The sequence below is a fragment of the Microcaecilia unicolor genome, chromosome 2 (genome assembly GCF_901765095.1).
Source record: "Microcaecilia unicolor chromosome 2, aMicUni1.1, whole genome shotgun sequence".
Classification (NCBI taxonomy): Eukaryota; Metazoa; Chordata; class Amphibia; order Gymnophiona; family Siphonopidae; genus Microcaecilia; species Microcaecilia unicolor.
The window spans coordinates 193,317,825-193,337,724 of NC_044032.1; the positions used below are offsets into that span (position 1 = coordinate 193,317,825).

General features: G+C 44.9%; 1 protein-coding gene across 3 annotated transcripts in view; it reads left to right on the top strand.

The window, feature by feature from the left end:
* Positions 1–19,900, top strand: part of CDC42SE2 (CDC42 small effector 2) — a 121,068-nt gene that overhangs the window by 85,932 nt on the left and 15,236 nt on the right. The gene's annotated exons all lie outside the window — the stretch shown is intronic.

Consider the following 19,900-nt stretch of genomic DNA (forward strand, 5'->3'; position numbering starts at 1 on the left):
TGTTGTTCTTTAGTGGCCACCCTCTTCTCTCCCCCCAACATGGTTGTTTTGTTTTTTTTTTTCTTGTTTTTAAATTTACCTCCGTGCCGGTTCCGGCAGCGAAGCGTCAGGGAAGGAGGCGGCGCTCCCGACGTCTAGGTTTCCCTTCGCTGTGTTCCGCCTTCTTTTGACGTCATCCTTTATATTCTTCTTTTTTTCTATCTTAATTTGTTCGTGATTAATTTTTTTAAATTATTTTTCAATTTTTGGCCTTTGGGGCCTTTGAGCCCTTTTTTTTACTTGGGAAGCATCAACAATTTTGGATTACTCGAGCTTCCCGGGCCATAGCGCCCAGCGTGAAAATCTTTGTGGTTCTACATCGGCATCCGTGTTGAGCATGGCAGGAGATTCAGCACTCAATACAGAACCAGCATCAACGTCAAGATACAACATCGAGATGGTCTGACCATGACAGTATAAGGATTCTACATCCTTGTCGTCGGTACTGTGTGCATCGAGAGACCTGCAATGTAAAAAAACCTAAAAAGCATCACCATCGTTCTTCCTGCAGGCACTCTGCCAACCCCTCCCCTACATTGACATCCTTGATGTATGGGAAGTATCCATGCCACAGTGATCGTTCTCCTTTTGTCCAGCTCATTTCTCATAGAGAGCCTTCAAGATCTACTAGGCCCACACAGGTTATAACTCAGGCTTCGTCCATACCACTTTCTCAGCTAATACCAATGTCAACTCTGCAGGAAGAAATCTGGGCTATGCTTGAGGAGCTTTCATAGCTATTGCATTCGCAGTCTATACAGACTCACAGAGTGCTTGTGCCAGCTTCAGCCCAGCCTGTCGATACATTGGAGAGACAGTCACAGGAGAGGTTCTGCACACTAGCTTAGCGTCGACTTTCGGGGGCACCACGGACCCAACAGATGCATGCATTGACATCGGCAGAGGAACCTTGTCCAACCCTGGAGATTCGTCTAACTTGATCCACCTCAACACAGAGCCAATGCTCTAGTCAATACTTTCATCTATGTACTTCCCATGAATGGTACTTTGAAGAGTCAGACTAAAACCTCTCCTGAAGGACGGATCTAGACCTACAGGACTCCTCAGCTGAGAAATCCTACGGCATTACATCTGATCCTTCTCCACCACCTGAAAGATGTAGGTCTCCTCCAGAAAGTATATTCTTTCCTGGCTTTGACTGTTGTATGGCTCAAGCCATACCTTTCAAATTAGAGGCCACGCAGGAACCTCGTTCAGAGCTCTTTGACGTTCTAGATTTCTTCTCCTAGAGAAGGAATCACTGTTCCACTTCATACAATCATGAAAAATACTCTGATTAAAAACCGGGAGACACTACTGACAGTTCAAGTGGCCCCAAAGAAAATTGATAAAATGTATAGGATACAGAAATGTTCTGGGTTTGTTACCTCATCAGTCTGCTTTAAAACACACTCGCAGTGCAAGATCTCATGCTTCTGTTCCTCCAGGTAAAGGAGCTAGAACATTAGACTTTTTTGGCAGAAAAACTTCTCAAGCGTCAATGCTTACCAATTGCATATTAGATTATCATTCAACAATTTACTTAAAATCTCTAATACAGAGTACTCTCCCCTTTACAGAATTCCTTCCCCCCTGAGAAGGCTAAGTTCCATAAGATTCACAGGAAATTTCTGGACTGCCGTAAATATTTGGCAAAGCAAACCTTTAATGTCTCTTCACGCATTTCTGCCTTAGGGGGTAGCAATGCAGTATCTTTCCTAACTCAGGGTCTCCAGCCTCAAATCTGTTGTCCAGGAGCATCCAGCAGATGTCCCTTGTCACAGAGAAAATTTATTTGGTGACAAAGTCAAGTGGCTGACCTAATTTAAAAAAACATAAAGGTGATATAAAAACTCTACCCATGCCACAGACTTCTGCTACCTCCTTCTAGAAGATTAAGAACATAAGCAAAGCCATCAATGCTCCATCTAGCCTAGTATCCTGCTTCCAACAGTGGCTAATCCAGGTCACAGATACCTGACAGAAACCCAATTAGTAGCAGTAGTCCATGCTACCATTCCTGGGGCAAGCAGTGACTTCCCCCGCGTCTATCTCAAAAACAGACTATGCTTTCCTCCAGGAACTTATTCAAACTTTTATAAACCCAGGTATGCTAACCACTGTTACCACATCCTCTGGCAGTGAGATGTAATGGCGCAATTTGACAAATAGAAGAGTAGCAAATCACCTGGACTGGATGGTATTCATCCCAGAGTACTGATAGAATTGAAAAATGAACTTTCAGAACTATTGTATGGTAAAGGAAGATTGGAGGTTGGCCAATATAACGCCAATTTTTAAAAAAGGTTTGAGAGGTGATACCGGAAATTATAGACTGGTGAGCCTGACATCGGTGCTGGACAAAATGGAAGAGATTATTATAAAGAGCAAAATTACAGAACATACTCAAAATAATGGATTAATGAGACAAAGCCAACATGGATTTAGTGAAGGGAAATCCTACCTCACCAATCTACTACATTTCTTTGAAGAGGTGAACAAAGGATAAAGGTGAGCCGGTTGATATTGTATATCTGGATTTTCAACAGGCATTTGACAAATTATCTCATGAAAGACTCCAGAGGAAATTGGAGGGTCATTGGATAGGAGGTAGTGTTTTATTGTGGATTAAAAACTGGTTAGTTAAAAGATAGAAAACAGAGAATAGAGTTAAATGGTTAGTTTTATCAATGAAGAAGGGTAGATAGTGGTGTTCTGCAGGGTCCTGTGCTTGTACCACTGCTTTTTAACATATTTATAAATGATCTAGAGATGGGAGTAACTAGTGAGGTAATTAAATTTGCTGACAATAAAAAGTTATTTAAAGTTGTTAAATCGCAAGAGGATTGTGAAAAATTTCAAGAGGACCTTTCGAGACTTGGAGACTGGGCATCCAAATGGCAGGTGACGTTTAATGTGAGCAAGTGCAAAGTGATGCATGTAGAAAAGAGGAACCTGAACTATAGCAGTCATTTATTACATCTAATAATTTTATCTACATTAGGGATAATGTAGCATTTATCCAGTCAATATAGGGATAATTGAAATCACCCATTATTATAATGTTGCCCAATTTGCCAGCTTTCCTAATTTCTATAAACATTTATTCATCTGTCTTTTTGTTCTGTCCTGACAAACGGTGTACAGCCCTACTAGTATAGTGTTTCCCTTCACACTTGGGATTTCTAACCCCAAGGATTCCGCATTGCTGGTTCATGTAGAATGTTTATTTTGTTTGACTCTGTTCCCTCTTTAACATATAGCGCAACCCTACCCCCCCCCCCCCCCCCCCTATCATTGCCAGGTATCTGAGATGCCTATTATGTCGACCTCTTCATTTAGTGCTATATACTCCAACCCTCCCATCTTATTTTTTAGACTTCTAGCATTTGTATATAGACACTTCAAATTGTGTTGTTTTTTTTTCCTAGCATCTGCACACTCCTTTGAAGTTGTTGGGGATAATTTGCATTCTTTACTCTTTTCTGCCATTAAACTCTCCTGGCTTTCTTTCACCATTATTGAAACCTCTCTATTGGGATTCCCTAAATGACCTGTTTCAATAGTATTCTTTGAAAATACTCCACATGGAACCATGCACTCCTGTGCAATTATCGCCCCCCCCCCCCCCCCCCCCCCCATTTTAGTTTAAAAACGGCTCTGCCTCCTTTTTAAGAGCAGCAGCCTGGTTCCATCCTGGTTAAGTTGGAGTCCATCCTTTCAGAACAGGCTCTCCCTTCCCCAGAACGTTGTTCAGTTCCTAACTAATCTAAATACATCATCCTTGCACCATCATCTCAACCACACATTGAAACTGTGGAGCTCTGCCTGCCTATTGGGTCCTAAATGGGGAGCAGTTTCACAAATAGTACTGTGGAGGTTCTGGGTTTCAGCTTTATACCTAAGAGCCTAAATTTGGCTTGCAGAACCTTCCTCCCACATTTTCCTATGTCATTGGTTTGTACCCACATGTACCAAGACAACAGACTCAGCACTATCTAAAATCTTATCTAGACGATGCTTGAGGTCCGCCACCTTCGCACCAGGCAGGTAAGTGACCAGACGATGCTACACCCACCAGCCACCCAGCTGTCATAACCCTTCCCTCCTGGGCAGAAGCTCCTGGAGACACATCCTCAGTGTGAGAGGATATTGCATCCCTTAGTGGGTAGGTCCTGGCTACTGGATTACTTACTACTTCACCAGGGTGATGCTGTCCTTCAAGGAGACCTCCCTCCTCCAAAGTAGCACAGGGAATGCCAGAATGGAAGAGGGACTTCTCTACAATATCCTGAAGGCCTCCTCTGTGTACCTCTCTGTCTCCCTCAGCTCCTCCATGTATTCTACTCTAGCCATAAGACAACAGACTCATTTTCTGAGAGCTAGGAGCTGTTTGCATCAAGAACATACGTATAACCTCTTGGCAACCGGGTGATAATCATACATGTGACACTCAAGGCAAAAGACTGGATAGCTCCCCTCTTACTGCTAACTGCTGTCTGCATATTTTATTAGTGTTTAACTTCTTAGGATACTAGGGATATTAGATTAATATAAAGAACCTTAAGTTTATATGGAATACTGTGTGATTTATTTAGTGTTTGTTTCTCAGATAGTAATTAAATGTAATTAAAACTCTAATGAAAACTACCCTCTTGTTATCCTAGTTAGAATAATTGACTATTAATTAAGACTATAAATGAAGAGGTTTTCAGGAGCATTTTGATGCTCCAATTACTATGTGTCCTAATCTAGTTACACTCCTACTCCTCCTTCACCTCAAAGACTATGCACCAATGCTCATGTCCAAGGCAGCAGTAGGGTAAAAAATGTCAGACCATTTCTCAGTCTAAACAGCCCAGTTTTTTATTCCTTCCTACAGAGCATTGCCACCATACAGTTGTCTGTACCAATTAACCTACCAGTAGGAGGGAGACTCATACCCTTTCAACAGAGGTGGCCTCTCATAACCTCCAACCATTGGGTGCAGCGGACCATAAAGCATGGTTATGGTCTGCATTGGGGGGAAAAAGGCCTTTCAACCATCCACCAAGAGTCAACTTCCTCCAACTGACACTACTTCAAGAGGGCCTCTCGGCCCTCCTCTGGCAGAATGCAATAGAACCAGTTCCTCCGCCAGACAGGGGTCAAGGGTTCTATCCAGATACTTTCTCATACCAAAAAAGACATCGGGAGTACCCCAATTCTCAATCTGTGAGACTTAAACTAAGTTTCTACTCAAAAATTTTGCATGGTTTCCCTGGGATCACTACTTCCCATGATACAACTCAATGACTGGCTTTGCTTTTTAGATCTCAAGGACCTATTCTCCCTGCCACAAAGTTCCTTCACTTCCATTGTGGAACTCTACATTATCAATACAAGGTCTTACCATTTGGCTTGGCTTCACCTCCTTGAGTCTTCACAAAGTATCTGATAGTGGTAGCTGCAACACTTCGCAAGTGAGCATACACATCTTCCCCTACCTAGACAAATGGTTAATCAAGGCAGTCTCCCAGAAGTTGGCACACACCTCCATTCTATCCACAATTAAGCTCCTAGAACTCTTTGGGTTTGTGATCAATTGCCCCAAATCACATTTTCAGCCTGTTCAGAGCTTAGAATTTAAGGCCAAACCTTCCTTCCTCAGCCAAGAACAAACAACATACTACATCTCTCTACTGAAGTGTTCAAATCCACCCAAGTATCTGCTCGTCAGATGCTTAGTTTACTCGGTCACATGGCCTCAACAGTCCATGTAACACCATTGGCTCAACTGGACACTCTTTTCTCAATGGTCCCAAGCCACAGGATTACTTTCAGCTTGTATTTGAGTCACTTCACATACGCATCTCTCTACAGTGGTAGATGGTGTCCCAGAATCTCACCCGAGGTCTTCCATTTCAGCCTCCTCTGCATCACAAGTTCCTCACCATGGATGCCTCCATGGTAGGTTGGGGTGCTCACCTCGATGGTCTCCACACACAAGTTTCTTGGTCCCCACAGAAGAAACGACATCAACCTCCTAGAATTGAGAGCGGTCTGGAACACTATCAAAACCTTCCAAGACCGCATCCTACTCATTTGCATGGACAACTAGGTTGCTGTGTATTACCTGAACAAATAAGGAGGAACAGGTTCTTACCATCTGTTGGCAAGCAATCCTGATGTGGACTTGGGCAGCTTCTTGAAACATCTCTATAAGAACTGTTTACCTAGCCTGCAAACAGACAGGCTAGGCAGACAAACTGAGCAGAGTCCTTCAACCTCACTAATGGTCACTCTGCATCTCTGTATTTCATCGAATATTCCAGCAGTGGGGGACCCCAATGATAGACCTCTTCACTTCTCCTCAGAACAACAAACTTCCCCGCTTTTGTTCCAGGATATATTTTCCCAACTGTATGGCAAAGCAAGCCTTTGATGCCTTCTTGCTCCTCTGGGGGAAGAACCTTCTATATGCCTTTCCCCTACTACGTCTCATGAGGAGAATGCTTCTCAAACGGCGACAAGACCAATGGACAGTGATTCTAATTGTTCCCTACTGGCCACATCAAATCTGGTTCCCTTTCCTCCTAGAGTTATCTTCCAGAGAACCATTGAGGTTGATCCTTTTCTATCACTAATAACATTGAACAAAGGGTTCCTTCTAAATCCAGACCCTCTCTCTTTAGCCTTGATGGCCTGGTTCCTGATTACATAGATTTACGTTCCTTAAGCCTTACTGACTCAGTCTCTAGAATACTCCTAGCCACTAGGAAGCCTTCCACACAGAAATGTTACCGTTTAAAGTGAAAAAGATTTTCTATCTGGTATGAGCCACAGCACTTGACCCTGCTAGATGCTGTTTTCCTACTCTTATGGAGTACCTGCTCCATCTTTCGGATTCTGGCCTCTTGTGTCATTAGCGCTTTTTCATTCTAGTGCTGATAAGCTAGTTTCCATTCATCCCTTGATAGATTGATGAAAGGTTTATTTCATACCAACTCCCCTATCAAAACACCTCCGGTGGCGTGGAATCTCTGTTATCCTAACAACTCTCGTGAAACCTCCATTTGAGCCACTTCATTCCTTTCCTCTGAAGTTCCTCACATATTAGGTAGTGTTCTTATTAGCTCTTACTTCTGCCAGAAGAGTCAGTAAACTTCAAGCCGTTGTGACAGACCTACCTTACACCAGGTTCTACCATGCCAGGGTTGTGCAAATTCCTCCCTAAAGTGGTATCGGAATTATTTATTTTATTTATCTAAAAAATTCTAGTCCACCTACAACTAGGCGGATCACAAATCAACATACATAATAAAAAAGCAAAAAGACAATCCCATGCATGTTCAAACAAATATGTCTTCAGCAACTTACTGAATTGAGCTCTACTACTACACAGTCTAAAGTAACCTGGTAACTTGTTCCAGATTTGAAAATGCAGTGTTCCTTGTGTTGGCATATACAGTGGTGGAAATAAGTATTTGATCCCTTGCTGATTTTGTAAGTTTGCCCACTGACAAAGACATGAGCAGCCCATAATTGAAGGGTAGGTTATTGGTAACAGTGAGAGATAGCACATCACAAATTAAATCCGGAAAATCACATTGTGGAAAGTATATGAATTTATTTGCATTCTGCAGAGGGAAATAAGTATTTGATCCCCCACCAACCAGTAAGAGATCTGGCCCCTACAGACCAGGTAGATGCTCCAAATCAACTCGTTACCTGCATGACAGACAGCTGTCGGCAATGGTCACCTGTATGAAAGACACCTGTCCACAGACTCAGTGAATCAGTCAGACTCTAACCTCTACAAAATGGCCAAGAGCAAGGAGCTGTCTAAGGATGTCAGGGACAAGATCATACACCTGCACAAGGCTGGAATGGGCTACAAAACCATCAGTAAGACGCTGGGCGAGAAGGAGACAACTGTTGGTGCCATAGTAAGAAAATGGAAGAAGTACAAAATGACTGTCAATCGACAAAGATCTGGGGCTCCACGCAAAATCTCACCTCGTGGGGTATCCTTGATCATGAGGAAGGTTAGAAATCAGCCTACAACTACAAGGGGGGAACTTGTCAATGATCTCAAGGCAGCTGGGACCACTGTCACCACGAAAACCATTGGTAACACATTACGACATAACGGATTGCAATCCTGCAGTGCCCGCAAGGTCCCCCTGCTCCGGAAGGCACATGTGACGGCCCGTCTGAAGTTTGCTAGTGAACACCTGGATGATGCCGAGAGTGATCGGGAGAAGGTGCTGTGGTCAGATGAGACAAAAATTGAGCTCTTTGGCATGAACTCAACTCGCCGTGTTTGGAGGAAGAGAAATGCTGCCTATGACCCAAAGAACACCGTCCCCACTGTCAAGAACGGAGGTGGAAATGTTATGTTTTGGGGGTGTTTCTCTGCTAAGGGCACAGGACTACTTCACCGCATCAATGGGAGAATGGATGGGGCCATGTACCGTACAATTCTGAGTGACAACCTCCTTCCCTCCGCCAGGGCCTTAAAAATGGGTCGTGGCTGGGTCTTCCAGCACGACAATGACCCAAAACATACAGCCAAGGCAACAAAGGAGTGGCTCAGGAAGAAGCACATTAGGGTCATGGAGTGGCCTAGCCAGTCACCAGACCTTAATCCCATTGAAAACTTATGGAGGGAGCTGAAGCTGCGAGTTGCCAAGCGACAGCCCAGAACTCTTAATGATTTAGAGATGATCTGCAAAGAGGAGTGGACCAAAATTCCTCCTGACATGTGTGCAAACCTCATCATCAACTACAGAAGACGTCTGACCGCTGTGCTTGCCAACAAGGGTTTTGCCACCAAGTATTAGGTCTTGTTTGCCAGAGGGATTAAATACTTATTTCCCTCTGCAGAATGCAAATAAATTCATATACTTTCCACAATGTGATTTTCCGGATTTAATTTGTGATGTGCTATCTCTCACTGTTACCAATAACCTACCCTTCAATTATGGGCTGCTCATGTCTTTGTCAGTGGGCAAACTTACAAAATCAGCAAGGGATCAAATACTTATTTCCACCACTGTATCACAGTTTGCAGTTTATCATTCATCAAAACTTCAAATTTTCAGACTGCAAAGATCGAACGGGTTGATATTCCTGAATTACATCTTTAAGGTATCAAGGAACACAGAGTATAGTTCTACCTGAATCAATCCATTGTACATCCTGTCTTCTTCCCTAAGCCACATTCTTATCCTGGAGAAGCAGCACTGTATACCTTAGACTGCAAGTATGCTCTAGTATATTATCTAGAACGTACACAGCTTTTTGTGTCCTTCGACCCTAACAGATTAGGGATTCCCGTCACCGAACATACTATCTGTACTTGGCTGGCTGGCTGAATGTATCTTCTAGTTGCAAAAAATTCATTTATGTTGTGAGCCTGGTAGCTAGTAAGTCCCACATGTGAGAATATTATGCCTGCTTATCCTCTGAGAAAGCTAAGTTACCTGTAATAGGTATTTTCTGAGGAAATCTGGCATATATTCTCACATCACTCCTACTTCCCCTTGGAGTTGTCTTCTTAGCTTTAGTACTGTACTGCTGGTCTCGCGCTCAAGCATTGATTGGGTGGGAAGGCACCTGAGCATGCGTGGTGGAGCACTGCCTCAAAGATTTAAAGTGACAATTCACTTGGCAGTGTCTACACCAGGCTTCATGGATGGTGTCTGTCTTGTTGTATTATTATGTATAACCCATCTGTCAGTGTGGAGAAGCTCTTTACTAGAAATCCCAAAACTATTAAGAAATTAATGCAGTGAAGAAAGGAAACTTAATGCTGTAAATTATACTTTGGCTTTAGATCAATAAAACCGATATTTTTGTCTTATGCGTGCGTATTATAGGCTAGACAGTTCTACAAGTAAGTGGATTACTGTTCTTTTCAAACCACAGACTAAGTTTGTGTCAATAAAAGTAATCACTTCAAGTCGGGAGTTCTAAAATGCCTCCAGGATTTATTTGCCTGGGACAAGTACATTCGTGTGCTTCATCCTCTTCGGTTAGTTTGATTTTTTTTTTTGGGGGGGGGGGGGGATTTAGGGGAGAAGTGGGTGCAGCTGCAGGAGTACACGTTCGAGCATACTTTTTTACTTGACTAGTGCTCATCCTCCCTCACCTCATTTTGGTGCCACCATGTCCCTTCCTCCTCCTTTTTTTTCCTCTCTCAACTTGCTATCCCTCTCATTCCTCTTTTTCCATTTCATAAGATGTGGCATGTTGGGCTACACTAAAGGTGCATCAAGCCCAAAATCCTTTCTCTAACAGCAGTCAATCTGAGTCACAAATGCCTAGCAGTATATCAAAAAGTATGTTCATTATTGTTGTTCACTCCCAGGGATAAGCAGTGGCTTTCCCAAGTGGAGGAGTAGCCTAATGGTTAGTGCAGTGGGCTGAGAACTTGGGGAAATGGATTCAATTCCCACTACAGCTCCTTGTGATCCTGGGCAAACCCTTCATTGCCCCAGGTGTAAAAACAGATTGTGAGCCCAGTAGGGATAGAGGCAGTGCCTGCATAGAATATGTAAACCTTTTTGGTTTTACAAGGCGATATATCAAGTTTGTGACCCTTTCTCATCCCCCTCCTTTAATTGGCTAATAATAATTTATGAACTTTTCCTCTGAGAATTATACAAACCTCTCTTACATAAGTACATAAGTACATAAGTAGTGCCATACTGGGAAAGACCAAAGGTCCATCTAGCCCAGCATCCTGTCACCGACAGTGGCCAATCCAGGTCAAGGGCACCTGGCACGCTCCCCAAACGTAAAAACATTCCAGACAAGTTGTACCTAAAAATGAGGAATTTTTCCAGTCCATTTAATAGCGGTCTATGGACTTGTCCTTTAGGAATCTATCTAACCCCTTTTTAAACTCCGTCAAGCTAACCGCCCGTACCACGTTCTCCGGCAATGAATTCCAGAGTCTAATTACACGTTGGGTGAAGAAAAATTTTCTCCGATTCGTTTTAAATTTACCACACTGTAGCTTCAACTCATGCCCTCTAGTCCTAGTATTTTTGGATAGCGTGAACAGTCGCTTCACATCCACCCGATCCATTCCACTCATTATTTTATACACTTCTATCATATCTCCCCTCAGCCGTCTCTTCTCCAAGCTGAAAAGCCCTAGCCTTCTCAGCCTCTCTTCATAGGAAAGTCGTCCCATCCCCACTATCATTTTCGTCGCCCTTCGCTGTACCTTTTCCAATTCTACTATATCTTTTTTGAGATACGGAGACCAGTACTGAACACAATACTCCAGGTGCGGTCGCACCATGGAGCGATACAACGGCATTATAACATCCGCACACCTGGACTCCATACCCTTCTTAATAACACCCAACATTCTATTCGCTTTCCTAGCCGCAGCAGCACACTGAGCAGAAGGTTTCAGCGTATCATCGACGACGACACCCAGATCCCTTTCTTGATCCGTAACTCCTAACGCGGAACCTTGCAAGACGTAGCTATAATTCGGGTTCCTCTTACCCACATGCATCACTTTGCACTTGTCAACATTGAACTTCATCTGCCACTTGCACGCCCATTCTCCCAGTCTCGCAAGGTCCTCCTGTAATCGTTCACATTCCTCCTGCGACTTGACGACCCTGAATAATTTTGTGTCATCGGCGAATTTAATTACCTCACTAGTTATTCCCATCTCTAGGTCATTTATAAATACATTAAAAAGCAACGGACCCAGCACAGACCCCTGCGGGACCCCACTAACTACCTTCCTCCACTGAGAATACTGGCCACGCAATCCTACTCTCTGCTTCCTATCTTTCAACCAGTTCTTAATCCATAATAATACCCTACCTCCGATTCCATGACTCTGCAATTTCTTCAGGAGTCTTTCGTGCGGCACTTTGTCAAACGCCTTCTGAAAATCCAGATATACAATATCAACCGGCTCCCCATTGTCCACATGTTTGCTTACCCCCTCAAAAAAATGCATTAGATTGGTGAGGCAAGACTTCCCTTCACTAAATCCGTGCTGACTTTGTCTCATCAGTCCATGTTTTTGTATATGCTCTGCAATTTTATTCTTAATAATAGCCTCCACCATCTTGCCCGGCACCGACGTCAGACTCACCGGTCTATAATTTCCCGGATCTCCTCTGGAACCCTTCTTAAAAATCGGAGTAACATTGGCTACCCTCCAGTCTTCCGGTATTACACTCGATTTTAGGGACAGATTGCATATTTCTAACAGTAGCTCCGCAAGTTCATTTTTTAGTTCTATTAATACTCTGGGATGAATACCATCAGGTCCCGGTGATTTACTACTCTTCAGCTTGCTGAACTGACCCATTACATCCTCCAAGGTTACAGAGAATTTGTTTAGTTTCTCCGATTCCCCCGCTTCAAATATTCTTTCCGGCACCGGTGTCCCCCCCAAATCCTCCTCGGTGAAGACCGAAGCAAAGAATTCGTTTAATTTCTCCGCTACGGCTTTGTCCTCCTTGATCGCCCCTTTAACACCATTTTCGTCCAGCGGCCCAACCGACTCTTTGGCCGGTTTCCTGCTTTTAATGTATCTAAAAAAGTTTTTACTATGTATTTTTGCTTCCAACGCTAATTTCTTCTCAAAGTCCTTTTTTGCCCTCCTTATCTCCGCTTTGCATTTGGCTTGGCATTCCTTATGATCTATCCTGTTACTTTCAGTTGGTTCTCTTCTCCACTTTCTGAAGGATTGTTTTTTGGCTCTAATGATTTCCTTTATCTTACTGTTTAGCCACGCCGGCTGACGTTTAGTCTTTTTTCCCTTTTTTCTAATACGTGGAATATATTTGTCCTGAACCTCCAGGATGGCGTTTTTAAACAGCATCCACGCCTGATGCAAGTTTTTTACTCTGCGAGCTGCTCCTTTCAGTCTTTTTTTCACCATTTTTCTCATTTTGTCGTAATCACCTTTTCTATAGTTAAACGCTAGCGTACTTGATTTCCTAGTTTCACTTCCTTCAATGCCAATATCAAAACCGATCATATTATGATCACTGTTATCAAGCGGCCCTCGTATCGTTACCCCCTGCACTAGATCATGAGCACCACTAAGGACTAAGTCTAGTATTTTTCCTTCTCTTGTCGGCTCCTGAACTAGCTGTTCCATGAAGCTGTCCTTGATTTCATCAAGAAATCTTATGTCCCTTGCGTGTACAGATGTTACATTACCCCAGTCTATATGCGGGTAATTGAAATCCCCCATTATTATTGTGTTGCCCAGTTTGTTTGCGTCCCTGATTTCCTTTAACATTTCCGCATCCGTCTGTTCGTCCTGGCCAGGCGGACGGTAGTACACTCCTATCACTATCCTTTTCCCCTTTGCACATGGAATTTCAATCCACAGTGATTCCAAGGAGTGTTTTGCTTCCTGCAGAATTTTCAATCTATTTGATTCAAGGCTCTCGTTAATATACAATGCTACCCCTCCACCAATCCGATTCACCCTATCACTACGATATAATTTGTACCCCGGTATGACAGTGTCCCACTGGTTATCCTCCTTCCACCAGGTCTCAGAGATGCCTATTATATCTAATTTTTCATTTAGTGCAATATATTCTAACTCCCCCATCTTATTTCTTAGGCTCCTGGCATTCGCATATAGACATTTCAAACTATGTTTGTTGTTCCTAAGTACATCATGCTTAGTACTTGACAGTATTAATTGGCAATCTTTTGTCTGATTTTTATTGTTATTTAAAGATACCCGATCTACTATCTCTTTTGCAACCTCACTATCAGGATACTCTATCTTCCCTGTTATGGTGATATCTTTGAAAGATACCTTATCCCGAACCATGCTCTTTTGAGCGACTGTCGGCCTTCCCCCCATTTCTAGTTTAAAAGCTGCTCTATCTCCTTCTTAAACGCCGATGCCAGCAGCCTGGTCCCACTCTGGTTAAGATGGAGCCCATCCTTTCGGAATAGGCTCCCCCTTCCCCAGAATGTTGCCCAGTTCCTAACAAATCTAAAGCCCTCCTCCCTGCACCATCGTCTCATCCACGCATTGAGACTCTGGAGCTCTGCCTGTCTCTTGGGCCCTGCGCGTGGCACAGGTAGCATTTCAGAAAATGCTACCCTGGAGGATCTGGATTTCAGCTTTCTACCTAAGAGCCTAAATTTTGCTTCCAGAACCTCTCTCCCACATTTTCCTATGTCATTGGTACCCACATGTACCAAGACAGCGGACTCCTCCCCAGCACTATCTAGAATCCTATCTAGGTGACACGTGAGGTCCGCCACCTTCGCACCAGGCAGGCAAGTCACCAGGCGATCCTCACGTCCACCAGCCACCCAGCTATCTATATGCCTAATGATCGAATCACCAAGTACAACAGCTGTCCTAACCTTTCCCTCCCGGGCAACATTTGGAGATATATCCTCGGTGCGAAAGGATAATACATCCCCTGGTGGGCAGGTCCTGGCTACAGGAGTACTTCCTACTTCACCAGGGTGATGCTCTCCTTCTAGGAGACCTCCCTCCTCCAAGGTAGCACAGGGGCTACCTGACTGGAGGTGGGACTTCTCTACAACATCCCTGTAGGTCTCCTCTATGTACCTCTCTGTCTCCCTCAGCTCCATCAAGTCTGCTACTCTAGCCTCAAGGGAACGGACACGTTCTCTGAGAGCTAGGAGCTCTTTGCATCGGGCACACACATATGACACCTCACCAATTGGGAGATAATCATACATGTGACACTCAATGCAAAAGACTGGATAGCACCCCTCTCGCTGCTGGACTGCTGACTCCATCTTAGTGTTTTTTGAGTTTTTCCGTAATTTAAAACTTGCTAAAGTATTAAGGATATCAGCCTATCACTAACTTACAGTTCCTCCTTTAAACCCCAATCTTCAAATTCCGAAAGCACAAGCAAAATTTGTTCACTTACCAGAGAAATATCCTCTTCTCCCAGAACTTATTAGAAGGAGCACTGTGCACCTTGAGCAGAGGCCCCGAGTGGATCGGAACGGACCTGGGAGTCACTCTGGCGAAGGCTCCGAGGATATGCAGATGAGCTGCAAGTCCTCCACGGCACCTGAGAAGGCAACCGGTGGGAGAGCTGGGCACCTCTCAACCAAGAAAAGGCTTACCAGGGGTTAGGCCGAAGCCAGCATTCCTCCCCCTGAGGGTCACCTGATCCTGGCTAAGAAGTACCTGGTAGCTCTGGGTAGGTGGAGCGAAAGCCCTGGGTAACTGTGGCGAAGGCCCTGGGAAGGTCGGGGTGGATTTGGGAGTCACCCCGGATGCAGCTGTGAGGATATGCAGAACGCTGCAAGTCCTCCACAGCACCTGGTAGGAGCACTGTGCACCTTGAGCAGAGGCCCCGAGTGGATCGGAACGGACCTGGGAGTCACTCTGGCGAAGGCTCCGAGGATATGCAGATGAGCTGCAAGTCCTCCACGGCACCTGAGAAGGCAACCGGTGGGAGAGCTGGGCACCTCTCAACCAAGAAAAGGCTTACCAGGGGTTAGGCCGAAGCCAGCATTCCTCCCCCTGAGGGTCACCTGATCCTGGCTAAGAAGTACCTGGTAGCTCTGGGTAGGTGGAGCGAAAGCCCTGGGTAACTGTGGCGAAGGCCCTGGGAAGGTCGGGGTGGATTTGGGAGTCACCCCGGATGCAGCTGTGAGGATATGCAGAACGCTGCAAGTCCTCCACAGCACCTGGTAGGAGCACTGTGCACCTTGAGCAGAGGCCCCGAGTGGATCGGAACGGACCTGGGAGTCACTCTGGCGAAGGCTCCGAGGATATGCAGATGAGCTGCAAGTCCTCCACGGCACCTGAGAAGGCAACCGGTGGGAGAGCTGGGCACCTCTCAACCAAGAAAAGGCTTACCAGGGGTTAGGCCGAAGCCAGCATTCCTCCCCCTGAGGGTCACCTGATCCTGGCTAAGAAGTACCTGGTAGCTCTGGGTAGGTGGAGCGAAAGCCCTGGGTAACTGTGGCGAAGGCCCTGGGAAGGTCGGGGTGGATTTGGGAGTCACCCCGACCTTAAATCCAGCTAATTACAATGCCTTGACCACAGCCAGAGCTCACCCAAGCAGCAGTCTGTGGCAAGACATGGGATGGAGCTATTCTAGACCTGGTGCTTACAAATGGGAACAATGTTTCTGATGTTACGGTGGGAAATCATTTGGCATCTAGTGATCACCAAATTATGTGGTTCAATATTAAGACAAAGGAGGGGAGAGTTTGTTTGAGATTGAAGGTCCTAGATATAAAAAAAAACTAACTTATGAGATGGAGGAATTTCTCAAGGAAGAGATAGTTGGAATGGGAACAGCTGAAGGAATAGAATAGCAGTGTTCAAAACTGAAAGGAGCCATCTTAAAGGCAACAAACCTTTTATAACATGTTGACTTTCCAGTCATGCTCTTTATGTGCTGGAAACTTAACAACTCGGCTGCCGGGGCACCATCATGATGCAGAGAACAGTATGTTCTATGTAGTTATGTTGATATCCTGCCAAAATAACAGGTTTGAGCAGCTTTGCTGATAACCAGGACCAGCTCAGTTCCCTCTTTCCTGCTGTGGTAGTTCACCAGACACCTAAGTTATTAAGGTAGCAGCATTGCACTCTACCAATCAAATTGATACGCTACCAGAGGCATATATCTCCCACCTATGCAGAAGTCTGAGAGGTCCAGATATAAAGGAGCATTTTATCCTTGCTTTCTTTTCTTGAAAGTTTCTAGGTCGTATTCAGACTCCCCTGTGCAGGTTCATGCTGGTCCTGTGGTTGAGTTCTGCACAATCAGCCTTCCAGGAATCTACGCATTCTTTACACAGTGGTAATTCACATATGCCTTAGAGTCAGACTGATCTGCCTTATCAGCAACACAGCACTGAGCTATGTCCTCTTTCACCAGCATTGTGTATTGGCTCCTCCCCATGGTGCTAATCTCCAGCTCCACGCTGCATCTCCACAATTTCCTACTGCACATTCTCTGAAGAAGTTGCTCTTCCTCTGACTGCACAGTACTAACGTTCTCAGCATCTTTACCTGCAGTTCTGTAGCCCATGTTCAAAGGATGCTTGGGCAGCAAGATCTCCTTTTCAGTTATGAACTTCATCAGGGGTTCTAAAACAGTTCTCTGTCCACTGTTTCCTTTTCAGGGCCTCAGTTAAGAGTCTGGTATGTTAAGAAAATTTAAGTCAATTTATAATGTCAGTTTTGTTTTCAGGCATGAAGCCCTGTTCCTTCTGTACAATTACTTGCTGAAGTGATTATCATTGTCTTACTCACTTGATGTTTTAGTCTAGCGTCCTACCTCGCTGGGTAGTTCAGAAATTGCCAGTTGTGTTTCCTGTTTTGTTCTTAAATCACCTGCCTTTTGATGGTAAAGGCTCTTATACTTTACTGTTCAAATGTTCTTCATTGCTTCAACCTGCTAGTGTGAAATTGCACTAAATCAAACTTTCAAATCACCTTTCGGTTCTTGTGGCTTTTTCCTCATATTTATTTTACACCTTTTTAATAAAGGACAATAACTGTGGCACTCATTATGATAGGTTTTGAACATTATACATCTTCCATGACTACAAACTACAGGCATGCATGGTCTTTCTCTCAAGCTTCCAGCATGTCCAGAAGCAATCAAGATGCAGAATTAGTCATAATTCTTTATCGCTTCAGTGTTTCTGTTTACAGCACTGTTTTTTCAACCTTTTTCATCTCATGTCATACTGACAAGGTGCTAAAATTGTCAAAGGACACACCCTACAAATACTCTTCATATACCCCCCACCACCACACACACACACACTCACTCACTCTTGTAACCCAGTATCTTCCCTCTCTTCCCCCCCATACCCACTCTTGTAGCCAAACATTTTCCCTCTCTCCATCCTCACACGTTTGTAGCCTAGCATCTCCCTATCCCCTTTCTTCCCTACCCCCTACCCTTTTCTTCACCTTCCCTTCCCTTCATAGTAGACATCTCCTCCACTTTCTCCCCTACTCTATCTCATCCTCCTGCCCACCCCCATCAGCATCTCCCTCTCTCTCTAATTCTTTTCCTCCTCCCATAGTCAGCATGTGAAAAAATGTGACAAGAGAATCCATGTCCCAAAGTACTGTGTAACACTGCCTGAGGTACTAAAAAAAACTTTATAGATGCTTTCATAATGTGCAGACAGTAATCATTAGGTAACATAGTAGATGGCAGCAGATAAAAGACCTGTATGGTCCATCCAGTCTGCCGAACAAGATAACACTCAATAGTATAGGTATATATACTTGGTCTTGATTTGTCCTTGCCAGTTTCAGGGCACAGACCGTCTGCCTGTCACTGGCATTGTTCTCCAGTTACAGAAGCTGAGTCTGCCCAGCACTGGCTTCGCTTCCCAGTTACTGGTGTTGTTATCTAATCACTGCTAAGCTTGTTTAGTTTCACACCTTCTATACAGTATTCCTTTGTGTTTATCCCATGTATTTTTAAATTCTATTACTATTTTAATCTCCTCCACCTCCTACAGGAGGGCATTCCAGGGGCAAAGGTGAAAGGTCCCCACTCCTGACTGCCCCTCCCCCGACATTATCTGTGGTGATGTGACCCTCCCCCAACAGCCCCTTGACAGCATCTCTGTTAGCTACCCTTCTTGGAACCACCCGAGGACAAGGAACCTCATGGACCATTGATCAGAAGCCCCGTGCTGTTCAAATAGTGCTTTAAAAGTAGCACCAGAACAGCGTGGGGCTATAACACCCCTATGATCAAAGCTAATAGCATGCAAATTTATGTGCGCTATTAGCTCTGATCATACGGGTACTTCTGCGGGTGGATTATGCCTGGGCATTCGCTCAAGGCACAATCCTCCCACAGAAGTTGTTTGACAAGTCTGTACTGTCAAAGCCCGGATCTGTCAAACAGCAGAAGAGGTTTGATAAGTCTGGGATTTTCTCCCAGACCTGTCAAACCTATGTCTCCCCCCCCCCCCCCCCTCACTAAAACATAAAAACCCTGGTGGTCCAGTGGTACCACTATCTAGTCAACCTGCCTTCCCTCCCCCTGGCGGCCTACCTCTCTGTAGTAGTAGCAAATGAGGAGGGCGGAACTAGCACTCTCTCGCTCCTCTTCGGGTGCCTTCCCAAAGTGGTGGCGTCCCGCCCTGACTGATTCGCCTGGCGGGGCTTAACCCTTATATGGAAGTTATGCTCCGCCCAGCGCATCCTTCTACTTACTACTACTACGGAGAGGTAGGCTCCCGGGGAGGGAGGGAGAATGAGCTAGCTAGATAGCGGTCCCACTGGACCCCAAGGGCATTTTTGTTTCATGTGGGAGGGGGGAAGCTAGGGGTCCCACTGGACCACCAGGGTTTTTGTGTTTTGGGGTGGGGGGGCTTATGTTTGACAAGTCTGGGAGAGAATCCCGGACCTGTCAAACCTCTTCAGTGGGTCTCCCTCATTCCTCCCTCGCTGGCAAACCCTAACACCAGCTCTGAGCTGGCGTAGGGTTTACAGCAGTAGCAGTGCCTTTGTTTGGCGTGCTGCCTACTGATCGTGAGGGAGGAATGCGGGAGACCCTATTAGCATATAGAGCCGGTAAGCACATTTTTACATGTATTAGTCATCGGGAGGGAGCTAATATGGAGGTATTGGCCTCTAGCGCCCGTGTTTGCTTCTGATCATCAGCCCCTTAGTGCATCTAGAAGCAGTTTGTCCAAGTAATCCTCCTGTCCACTCCCCAGCTAGCAACCCAGCATCTCCCTTTGTCTCGCTTGACACCCCCTTTCCCCTGTACCTTTTTAAATTTTTTTCTATAGTGGTAGGCAGCCGCATGCAGCGATTCAAATAGCCTGCTAGCGCCAACCCGAGGAAAGGAAATTAGCAGATAAG